Raw genomic sequence first — 10,886 nt, 5'->3', positions numbered from 1 at the left:
TGTTTGGATAGAGGCAGTGTCGGAAGATTTATGGCGTGAGATTTGTGATTATTAAAGCGCAGTCTAAATGCCGTTCTAGTCTACCCTATGTATTGCATTTTGCATACCGGGAGGCACTCACTTGATCGAATGACGTTTTAGCGAACGGCCACGTTTCATCGAACGACACTTTAGCGAATAGTCGGACGCCGCGAAGCGGCGTTTTCGGGTGGGCCAAGTGAGTTCCTATTTTTGTAATGAGTTGCCGTAGACTGTCGCCGCGAAGCGGCGTAAAGCGCAGCGCGACGGGTGGGTTAACGCGCGCCCCCGTTATTCGCTAAAACGACCATTCGCTCAAATGTCGCCGTTCGCTAAAATGTCATTCGCTCTTGTGATATGGACCCTTGCATACCGTACACTCGAATAAGTACACGACATCCGACGGGGATCCGGACATTTCGTGCAGGGCGTTTCGGTGTAGGACTTTTCGGTGCGGGCTTTTCGGTGCACGGACGTTTCGGTGCACGGAATTTTCAATGCACGGACTTTTCGGTGCACGGACTTTTCGGTGCACGGATTTCTCGGTGCACGGACTTTTCGATGCACTGACCTTTCGGTGTAGGAAGCAAGCATAACATCTGAGGCCAGACCCAAGATTTTAACTTGAAACATCGTTTATTCACAAAACACGTGCAATCAAAAATTTAGAAGGGTACGTTACGAGCAACGCCTCTGAGAAATCGAAGAGCATGGTTGCGGTCATACTCTCTAGCGAGTGTCTGCAGGCGCTGGGAAACCTTCACATATTTTGTTGCCGGCTTGAATCGCTGCCCTATTTCAAGTTGCGTGAGCCGGTGAAGCTACATGCAGTCCTCTCTTTGTAGAACCTCCATGAACCTCCAAAGGGACGGGTGAGAGCACTGCACATGAGCCTGGAGGCCCCTGTGCCATGCTTCCACCGAGTTGGTGGTCTTGGAGTCGCACTGGAGCACGACGGTGATTCCAGAGTTCCACAGGAAACTGTGCGACTCGCCTTCCCCCAGCCGTTGGCCGTCCTATGAAGGTATTTTCAAAGTAATCCATCACTGGTTGCAGATCTGAGTGTACGCTGGACGCCAGTTCGGTGAAGATATTCTCCACATCACTCCGGGGTACCATGGAAAGAGCAGGTATCATGCGGGACTCCAAGTTGATTTGAGGATCACAGGTATATAGTTCTTGCAGTCCTTCAGATTGAACCTTGCGATAAACGCACTGCGATAGATGAAAGAAGCACCCACGCATGTCGGATGTTGGCAAGACCGTCTTGAAAGCGTTAATGGCTGCAAGTTCGTGAATCCCGGAGAAAAGCTCAGCAGAGAAAAGCTCACCGGAAAAAAGCTCACCGGAGATAAGCTCACCAGAGAAAAGCTCACCGCGAAACCGGCGGATGCGGAGGAAAGCTCACCGGCCACTGAGCATATGCGGAGAAAAGCTCACCGATATTTTTTCTTCTTTTTATATGGAGGCTGTTGGATCGTGCGTAACATATATCAATTTATTGTCATTAAAATTTGTCAGCTTTGTAAAAAATAAAACGTCCTCTTCTGTAATATTTGTTAAGCTTATTGGGTATATGGCTCCCAAATTAATAATAGCGGGCGAGTGTTTTTTGTGACTTACTCTCTATGCAACGAAAGCCTAACTAAAATCTTTATGAACTTGAAGAACAGGGAAACGTTAAAAAAAACGTAATGATGACTGCCTAAAACCTAAAATTCAAAGGTGTAAATGCCGAAAATCCAAAAGTGCATGCGCAACAACGCGGTGCCTGAAATTCTCTTTGAAGATTTTGTTAACATTTGAAAACAAAATAAAACAGTCAATAGGATATCGAGTCTTCTTCCACGGACATGCACGTTTTCTAGCCGTTCGTGCTGGTGTTTCCACACGTTGCCTTTGTGTGATAGTGCCTTCTACGGTGAGCCACCCGTGACCTTCAGAGGTGCACATTGTCACCGTTGTTACTCGTGAGCTATATAAGAACTAGTCTTTTGTAAGGTAGGTAGCAAATTGGGCGAGTTTCTAAACGTTATAAATGAAAACCGCTCAAACCACGACGACGGAGTGAAGACAACAAACACGACACGACGAAGCTGTTCTCGCAACTAAAGTTTTGTTAGTGAAATTAACAGAAAGAAAACAGCGTAGCCGACACTGATTGAATTAACAAACATTTCCTTATCTATTAGGAACTACACAACATTTGGACCTCAAGCGATTTTCCACACCGCTATTCATATTAGCTCGCAAAAAAAAAACTTCTTTATCTGACAGAGCTACCGACGGCGTACCCTCAACTGTCAATAAATTGTTGCCTTTTTTACCGGTGTACGATGTTCTGATTTTATACTTTCGGCTTCATTAATTTACAGAATGGGTGATTACTAATTTCTAACGAATTAGTAAATATGCCCAATGAACCTCAGGGATATTACAAAAACGAGGACATATTTTTAATGAAGTGACGAATGCGAATTTGACGCAGAATCAAGCTAGAATCAAGAGTTTGACGCAGAATCAAGCTAAGCTAAAAAAATATCGGTGAGCTTGTCTCCGCATCCGCTGAAAGGCCGGTGAGCTTTTCTCCGCATCTGCCGGTTTTGCGGTGAGCTTTTCTCCGGTAAGCTTATCTCCGGTGAGCTTATCTCCGGCGAGCTTTTCTCCGGTGAACTTTTCTCCGGTGAGCTTTTCTCCGCCGCCCCAAGTTCGTAGTCCACTATTATAGTGCTTGGCTCGCAGACCCCTCTACACTCGCCAATATGGGCGCTCAGAGCTCGCATGTACGTAGGACAGTTTTTACGGGTTAGCAGCATTTAAGCCGCGGGCAGAACAGATCCACCAACTTCACAATGTAGGCTGTAGACTTGAAAAAACAGTTCTGGTGCAACTTTGAATGTACCGTCGGCAAACCATTTCTTGGATGTTTGAAGAACTTCTATCATCTGCGGACTGCAGAAAATAAGGAAGCTGTCCTGATCTTGCACACCGGAGTCGAATACAAGAAACCTCGAGCCGTCTTTCTTTGACGCGTAGTCAGCTGGAATGGCAACGCCTTCTAACCTCAAGGGTAGGGGTATGGGCCTTCGCTCCTTTGCACGAACTCTTCTGCATGTAAAAAAGTTGGGATATCGTTGGCATTACGGTTTAAAACAGTGACACATGTGAATCAGAAATCTGTGCAGTGTACGATTTTAAACACTACGAGGGGCTACGCGCTAAACACCTCTAGACTGTGAAATAAAAATAGCAAACGACTAGGGAAGTAAGAGGGGGACTAGACTGCTCATAGTCGTGAACTGTAGCGCGCGCCTTGTTACTTATTCTATTTTTTATGCGGAGCGCCATGCATTTAAGCGCCCTTTCCTGTTCCCCTCTTATTTTCCTAGTCGTTTGCACAGGGACGCGTTTAAATACCTTTTTTAACTGTAAAAATAACGAAAGTATAGTAAGTATTTTCCCACTGCCATTTTCCATACCTCTTCTAAACTTTCTCCTCCCAAAATATATTATTAAGGTCTATATTTGCAAACTGGCTAGCAATTATAGTAGCCTAAATGCTTACCTCAATGTTCTCCTGATGGTATCTTGAGGTGGCAGGTAGCTACACGCTTCCGGCGTCATCTTGGTGATGAGGCGTCCGACAACGGCTTAGTTGCATTCTTCTGTTGTTTTGGCCCTCCCCTTTATCGAGGAGTAAGCCAACTTGGCTTCTTGTTTCATTTGGCAGGTGGCATGAGTATGTTCGTTGATGAGTTGCACGACTTCTCCATCAATGGTATGTGCTCTTGCCTTGCATTCGAGCTTCCTGCTGCATTTCCAATATGTCTGCGAGGAATAAAAGGTGAATTAAATCGAAGTCGTTTAGAGCTTGAACCTTAAGGACCGTCCATACTGCCCCATTTTTTTACGTTAAGTTACGTTACGAAATATTACGTTGGAGTCACCGGGACTTCTGTGCTTCATATTAAGAGAGGCTACCAGTTCAAGGAGAAAGCATGACACGCGACATTTGAGGCAGGAATGTTTCGGTCGTAACGTAACTTAACGTAAAAAAATAAGGCAGTGTAAATCAGCCTTTAGTCTGGTATTAAAGGGAAGCTGAAACACTTCATAAGAGAAAAAAAAAGAGTGAGATATGAAGTTTGGTGTATTTTTATCCCTTGGATCTGAATATCAGGATCGTTTGTTTCCGAAGATGTAAATAAACGCGAGAAAACACGAAAAAATCTCCGACCAGTCGCGACGTCATACTAGGATCTTTTGGCAGCCAAACGCGTGTCGCTCGTGTGGGCAGCGCGTGCAATTGCAAGCTTCCCAGGTATATTCCTCCGCACTGACACCAGTCGTGACGTCTCTTTCTGACTTAAAAAAAAAAAATAAATAACAAGAGTGCGCGTGCATAGCTTTGACAGGCGCTTTAGAAAAAAAAAAAAAAAATTCGGTGTGTGTTTATACAGCCCAGAACTTGGTCTGCCTCACAGGGGCGACGAGTCTCCCAGCTGTAGATGAGACATTTAGCCAGTGCGGTACAGCCGCTAGCCTGGGGTCTTTAACGTGCATCACGCAGTAGTGATAGACGACCACACGCCGGTACGATGCTCATCCAGATCGAAACGGGCAGGGGGGGGGGGGGCTCGAACCCAGGGTCCCTGGGTTCTGCAGCGCGAGCTTTCGCTCCAGGTGCTCCGAGCTGGTGTGCGCTAGACCGGGTCCATATTACATGAGCGAATGACGTTTTAGCGAACAGCGACATTTGAGCGAATCGACGTTTTAGCGAATAACGGGGGCGCGCGTTAACCCATCCGCTGCGCTGCGCTTTCGCCGCGTCGCGGCGACAGTCTGCGGCGGCTCATTACAAAAATTTGAACCCATTTAGCCCACCCGAAAACGCCGCTTCGCGGCGTCGGACTATTCGCTAAAGTGTCATTCGGTGAAACGTGGGCGGTTGCTAAAACGTCATTCGATCAAGTGCAGTGCCTCCCCCCCGCCCCGGGAAGGGGGGCTTCAGTCGTATTTTAAAAATTAATTTCTGTAGCCTCCATGAATCATATTGAAAAATAATCTCGATATTTGTGATCCTGGAGGCGAAATGAAGACGATTTAGGTGTTTTTCCTCAAATCCAAAACCGCTTCAGTTTTCTTCATTAATAATTAACTAAGAGTCATATCCCATCATAGTGATACTATTCTATTCCAATACGATTAGGCCACGAAATACGATAAAATAAGCTGAACAAATTGATTGACTTCGCAGTCTTTCTTACACATTTGAAAACATATCGCTATTTAATGCTTTAGGCAACAGCACTCACCTTCTCTTTGAAGCAGCGCTCCTTGTCGTATTCGAACCCTTCGTGCAGAAGTTTGGACCCTCCAAGTTTACTTGGCAAGTAGACCGCCATCCTAAAGCTACCACCTCGACTCAACCAACATCAAATGAAATAGGACGATGACATGCAGATGCCACGCTTTTATCTTTGTTTTTGGACAGTAGTTAGCGCTGTACCAACGTTCCTGTGGCACCAGTAGGTTTTCTTTCTAAGCGGGCGTTGTAGATAACGAAGTCTGTGGTTTGGGGTTCGTTTGAGGTTCTTGGAAGGGAACAAAAGATAGTGTTCCGGGTGTATCTTTCGTTTATGGATTTAGTGCTACTTCTAGAGGTTTTTGTGAAGGCTATTTTTTTCTAAGACGACCTTGTAATAACAGAGTGTTAACTTGATGGTTCAAGAAGTCACCGTTTTTAAAGTAAGAATAAAACAAAGACTTTATTACGGTTAGATAGGGTTAAAACAATTACACAAAGAGTACATTGAAAGGTTTCCGACGCGAACGTCTTCCATCGGTGCCTGGAAGCTGAGTGTCTTCTTTCACCTTCCCGGCCAGCGCCCAGAGCCCGCGGGGGTGGTCGAGGCCCCGCGGCAGCAGACGCTCAGCAAACGATCCTCCTCCTCTCCTGTCTGAGCACCCCCCCTTGCCAGAGGTATAAACACAACTGGCCCCCCGTCGGAGCTGCGGTCTCCCCCTCTATGTCCGCGGGGTCGGAACACATTCACAGAGAAAAATAAGGTGCACTGTTGTATGTTATTTTAACACTCGGCCATACTGGGTTTTAACTGTCCTCAGTTCCTAAAGGCCAAAATAAAAGACTACATTACACCGTAGATTGCACACATCACATCACTTCACACAGACGTATAGTCCTTCAGGTAAGCAGGCGGCTTGCGAGACCTCCCACTTTTTCGTGGCGGTGGTTCATTGGGGTCGTCGTCTTGTTCTTTACCAGAAGAGTCGCTCGAAGTTTCGCCACCTGGCCTCCTCCACAACTTCAGCTGAGTGATGTGGGCCGTGGTCGCGCAGATCCGCTTTTTTGTGCCTTTCACTTTCCGACACTCTATACGTGTCGCTTGGAAGGACTTCGGTCACGAAAAGGGGACCCCTAAATCTGGCTTGTGTTTTTGTTGGCTCTCCTGTGCGCTCTGGAGGACAGCGCATCACGACCAGATCTCCAACTTTTAACTTTTGAGCGGCGAAATGGCTCTTGTCAAAGTATTCGCTTGACTTCTCTTGCTTGTGCTGTATAGCCTCTCGGCCCGACTCATGAAGGTTCTCCGGCTGTTCCCATTCTTCATTTTCTCTGTTGAGCCAGCGCAAAGGTCCGTCTTCGACTCGGGGCTGGTAACCATGCAGCATTTTAAACGGGCTGGTGCCTGTCGACGCGTTGTAGGCTGCGTTTAGGTAGCTCTCAACTTCTTTGATCTTGAGATCCCAGTCTTTGTGGTTTGGGTCTTCAACCGTAGTTATTATCGTCGGGATTAAGGTCCTATTGACGCGTTCGACCTGGCCATTTGCCCTTGGGTGATGAGCCGAGTTGAGGGTGTGATACACTCCTTTCTCTTGACAGAGGCTCTCGAACTCGTGCGATGTGAAACAAGATTCTCGATCCGAGATGATGCGATCCGGCAAGCCAAACTCGGTGATAAAGCTCTGCAAGCATCGCAGCACGCTTTTTGTTGAAGTGTCTCGTACGGGGTACAGCTTCACAAACTTGGTCAAGTTGTCGATCAGCACCAAGATCCACTGATTGCGTCTTCCACTTCGAACGAACGGTCCAACGTGGTCGAGGTGCCTCAAATGGTCGTTCTCCTGGAGGGATTGAGTGAAGAAATCCAGGTTTCTTCCCTCCTGGAACTTTGGCAAGGAGGCACTCGAAGCAGCCCTGGATGTGCTGTTTTACATAACGTTTCATTTGTGGAAACCAATACAGCTCCTTTATCCTGGCAACAGTTCGATCAACACTGAAGTGTCCTTGCATGTCGTGAAATTTAACGCACAGCGTTTTTCTCATCGCTTTTGGCATGACGAAGAGGAACTTCCGTCCGTCCTCTTCGACGCGGAAGAGCTTGCCATCTTTGAGCTTTAGCTCTTTCACTCTTCGCTTTTCTTCCTCTGTCCTTTCTGTCGTCGGTTTTTGCAGAATTCTTGCCAGCTCTGCCAAGACTGGGTCCGATCGCTGAATCATGATCACTTGATCATCGAGATTCATGGTGACGTAGACATCAACCCGAGAACTCAGAAGTTCGTCCATTGTGTCCGTTGCTGGTCCTTCCGGACTCCTACTCAGGCAGTCGACGTGGGCCATCTTTTCTCCTGGCCGGTACCTCACCTCGTATGAGTATTCTTGAAGAAGATCAAACCACCTCGCGATCTGCGGCTTCAGTGTGCGGTGCGTGTACAGGTACACGGTAGCCTGGCAGTCTGTTACGAGCGCAAATAGAATCCCCAAAAGTAAGGCCCTTAGGCGGTCGACGGCCCACACGATTGCCATCAACTCCAACTTCCCAGAGTGGTAGTTCTTCTCAGCATCTGTGGTCTTTTTACTGACACAAAATACTAGGTGCCATTTCCCATCCACATCCTGCTGCAGCAGCATGCCAGCAAGTCTCTTAACACTTGCATCGGTGTGCAACTCGGTGGGAGCCGCAGGGTCGTACAGCCTCAACACTGGTGACGAGGTTACTTCCTCCTTCAGCTGCTCGAACGCGTCCTGCTGCTCGTCACCCCACACAAAGTCGCTGTTCTTCCGAAGCAATCTTGACAGTGGCTCTGCCTTTGTCGCGTAGTGCGCGATGAACCTCCGAAAGAAGCCTGTCACCCCAAGAAACTGCCTCACGCCATGCACATCCTCTGGGGGTTTCATGTTCGCGATTGTCTCCGTCTTCTGTTTTCCAGGGAGCAGAAATCCTTCCCGGATCCTGAATCCGAGATGTTCAAGCTCTCTTCTTCCGAAGAAACATTTCGGCAGCTTTAGAGTAAGGCCTGCCTCTCTGATGGCGTCCAGCACTTTCTTCAGCTTCTCCAGCATCTCTTCCCAATTCCTTGCAGGAATGAGAATGTCGTCGAGATAGCACATAGCTACATTGTTTCGCAAGGGTCCGAGTACCTGGTTCATCAAACGTTGAAACACGGCTGGACCATTTTTGAGTCCGAAAACCATCCGCTCAAACTGTCCAGTCTCGTCTGGGGTTATGAATGCTGTCTTAGCCTTGGAATCTTCGCACTGGAGAATCTGTAGATACCCGTTAGCGCAGTCCAGGACGCAGAACAACTTCGCGCCTGCGAACTGCGCAAGTTGGTCATCGATGTCGGGCAGCGGAAACCTGTCTGGAATTGTCTGGCTGTTGAGCCTGCGGAAGTCTAGGACCAACCTGTCCTCTCCATTTTTCTTTTTCACCAGGAGAACAGGACTAGCACACGGTGAGGACGTCTCCGTTACCAACTCGCAGTCTTTCCATTCCGTAACAATTTCTCGAATTGCGTTTCGCTCTGCCAAGTTAGTGCGATAGGGCTTGCAATGCACAGGGACACTGCCAGGTTTTTCAATGACAGTCATTTCAGTCAAATGGGTACATCCAAGCTCCTTAAGAGAGAGTGCAAAACAGTCTCTGTAATTATTGAGCACTACCATCAGCGCTGACACCTCGGCTTCTGCAGTGTCCTGATCAAAGTTCACTTGACTCTCTAAGATCGGTTCCTTTCGATCAGTATCGATGCGTGCGACATGCAGCTCGTCCTCGTCATCCAAGATCTCGGCATGCATAAACATCTGACCTTTCCGAAGATGTCTGTCAGTGGATGACTCGTTGACGATCGGGACGTTCACCTTTCCGTCTGTCAAGTGGTGCAGACTCTCTCCTCCAAGCTCGTCACGAAGAATGGTATTGGAGTCTCGTTTTTCTTTGGACTGCAGGGTGACCCAGCACACACTTTTCTTGGAAAGTGTGGTCGTCTCACTCACTGTTAAGCTGTCCTTTGTTGGTGGCAGGGGCAGCTCGATGTTGGAAAAGGGCAGGTCATCCCTATATCCAATTCGCAGCTCGTTGCCTATTCGTAGATATGCGATGTGGGGCTGCTCCGTCCACGTCCGCCCAACTAGGATGTCTACAGGTTGTACGCTGTCCGGCACGATGAGGACCTCCACCCCCCTACAGACAATGTCGTCGATGGAGATGTCGATGAAAGCAGATCCAATCAATTTCACTGCGTACTCGTCGGTGCTTCCGAAGCCGTAAAGTCCCTTTGATGAGCAGGTAATCTGCAGTTTGCACTTGACCGCTGCAGCGTGTCCCATTATACATTCTGAGCTTCCTGGGTCGATCATGGCAGACACCTGTTCAACCCCGTTAATAGTGGCTGTCTTCAGGAACTTTGCTGGGTCGTTGTTATTTGGATTCACTACAAAGTTTCCGGTGGGTTTGGCTTTGTCCGGACAGTCCTTAGCTAAATGGCCGTATTTTCCACAGCCATAGCATCTTACTGTGGCAAGGTTTCGTTCCGTGGCGTCACGCTTGGGAGGCGTGGCTCCTGGTCTCCTATCAGTGGTTGTAGCACTGGTCTTATCCACCTGGGTCGTAGCCGAATTAGGTTGAACTCCCTGCCGTGCACTAGCCCACGGTTTCGACGAGGGAGGCTTTACAAGTTGAGCTGAACTCGAAGTTACTCCTTGCGTCCTGTCGGCAGAAGACCTCTGAATTTTCGAACAGCTGACTCTGTCTAATCTTCTTAAATCCGCCAGAAGCTCATCTTCATCCTTGTGCTCTTTTGCTGTTAGTGAGATGCAAGCATCTCTTGATCTCAGTCCAATTAAGACCTGTTCTTTGGCATCTTCAAGGCTGAGATTTAATTCTTTGCACAGTAGCATTTTCTCAAGGAAATATGCGGTGGTGGATTCACTCTTCTGTTGCGCCCGCTCCTGCATTTTTCGCCACTTTTCCGCGGTACTCGTCTGGCCAACAAATGTCTTGTTGAAAGCTAACTTAAAGTCCTCCCAGCCTGCGAGTTTTTCAATCCGAGCTTGTAACCAAAAACGAGCTGGCCCTTTCGGGTGTAGCTTGGCCGTTTCTAACTTGAAATGATCCGGTCAGTCATGCAACACGGACATCGTGTCAACAGTCTTCAGCCAGCCGCGGGCTTCGTGACTGGACCCCTCACCATCGAAGTCGGCAATTGCTTTGTTGAGATCGGGCATTACGTGAAATGTTTCAGGTATTCTGTCCATGAGTTCCATCAGCTTTTTGTTTTGATCTAATAAAGCTGCAATGAGTTCTTGGTTCATGTTGCCCTCAGTCATCTTCGACTTTCGGTTTCTTTTTTTCCCGCGATGAACACACAGTTGATCGCTTTAGATGTTGAGGCAAGTAGATTTCACGAAGAAATGTCCGCATTGTCACTAAGACTTGACCTCGACTGTACTGTTCCTCACAAAGATAGTAGCAGCGGAGTCAGTTGAAAGTCATGCGTTGCTCACCGTGCCTCGTTGTCGACGCCCTCCGATGTGTCGACGCTCTCCAGTGACATCAGCTTCCAAA

The 10,886-nt window shown here is 47.9% G+C and overlaps 1 pseudogene; it reads right to left on the bottom strand.

The window, feature by feature from the left end:
• Positions 1 to 683: 683 nt before the first annotated feature.
• LOC115315322 lies at positions 684 to 1,155 on the bottom strand (annotated as a pseudogene).
• Positions 1,156 to 10,886: the final 9,731 nt, after the last annotated feature.

The sequence above is a fragment of the Ixodes scapularis genome, unplaced genomic scaffold, assembly GCF_016920785.2.
Source record: "Ixodes scapularis isolate PalLabHiFi unplaced genomic scaffold, ASM1692078v2 PGA_scaffold2__306_contigs__length_199485367, whole genome shotgun sequence".
Classification (NCBI taxonomy): Eukaryota; Metazoa; Arthropoda; class Arachnida; order Ixodida; family Ixodidae; genus Ixodes; species Ixodes scapularis.
Note: the sequence above shows the minus strand (reverse complement) of the source record. Positions and strands in the feature narration are given on the sequence as shown.